Raw genomic sequence first — 1,560 nt, 5'->3', positions numbered from 1 at the left:
AACAGCAGTGTTAAATAGTGAAGAAACTTTTAGCAAAATTCAAAATGGTAAAAAGTCAATAATACAAAAGGGTGATAATAATAGTGTTATATATTTGTTAGAAAAATTAAACAAAGACATAGAAAATACAGTGAACAAGAGGTCAAAGAGGTCCCTCTTACCTTTCATTGGAATTGCTTTGAACACATTTTTTGGAGTTGCTACTGAAGCAAATGTAGAACATGGAAAAGAAAGAATAGACACACTGGAACAATGGGCAGCAGCAAGAGACACAGTGATAAATAAAGTGATTACCTCACACAATCAGATTGCCTACAAAAAACAAAAACTGGAAATTTTTATAAATCAAATCATCAGAATGTAACAAAAGAACAAAACAAATTGGAAAATATACAGTTTTTAAATAAATTTGCTCTAGAAAGTGAAATGATATTACAGGAACATAAGAATACACTAAATGCCATTCTGCTTGCTAATAAAGGTATTTTGAGCCCAGCATTAATCACTCCTAAAGAGTTAGAAGACATTAAATTTTGTGTATTTGAAAAAATATTTAATGATAATTAACAATCAAATAATCATCACAAAAGGTGATATTAAACATTTTCCATTAGAAGAACACGCTCTACTATTGTCATTTCTAACTGACAAACAATTTAATGAGTGTACTCTGCAAAAATAAAACAATATATGTGTAACATTAATGGTCTATATGAAAATACAGATACATATCCATGTATCCAAGACGTTGTGATGAATCAAATTCAAGAAAATGATGCATGTACAATCACAGACTATGATAAAACATTTGAAGCACTGATAGTTGATCAAGAAATTTTGGTTTTCACTAAATAGTGTTGTAGCTAAAATTAAATGTAATAATGTTACAACAGAGATAAGGTTTTAAAATGTTCAATCTTTTACATCATGTCAACAGATACTAGTCAACCATTTGTATTATGAACCTAATGTTTTTAAGACATGAATTCAACAAACAGTGCCATAAAAAAGTTAATTATATAAGATACAAGAATTCAGATTGTCTCAATTAGAACTAAAGAAACTTGAAAATTTTAAATAATAACGAAATTAGTTATTAATAAAATAAAGGGGATACTGACAGAAATTAAAAGGAATGAACAATGATTGACATTTGATGTTAACATTATTATTTTACTTGATAATAATTGTAATAATTTGATAAACTTATTGTTTGATATGCTTAATAATTTGATATGCTTATAATTTGATATGCTTATTATTTTTACTTGATAATAACTTTTTATACTTAATAATTAGATGTGCTTAATTTTTTACTTGATAGTACTTTGACATTCTTATATTTTTTTCACTACTATTGGGAAAGATTTTTTTTTAGAATTGTCCAATTGTTGTCAATTTATTTATTTTCATGTCCATTGTTATTGCCTATGCTTAGATAGGACACTAAGGGCAATGTGTGGTGGTGGCCAAGTGATGTAATGCTGGGTAGGAAAATAAAGTAGGTATAAAAAGAGAAATAAGAGATAGAGAGATCCGCTGATAGACAGATGGGTAGAC

Source organism: Macrobrachium nipponense, chromosome 24 (assembly GCF_015104395.2).
Source record: "Macrobrachium nipponense isolate FS-2020 chromosome 24, ASM1510439v2, whole genome shotgun sequence".
NCBI classification, from domain to species: Eukaryota; Metazoa; Arthropoda; class Malacostraca; order Decapoda; family Palaemonidae; genus Macrobrachium; species Macrobrachium nipponense.
Note: the sequence above shows the minus strand (reverse complement) of the source record.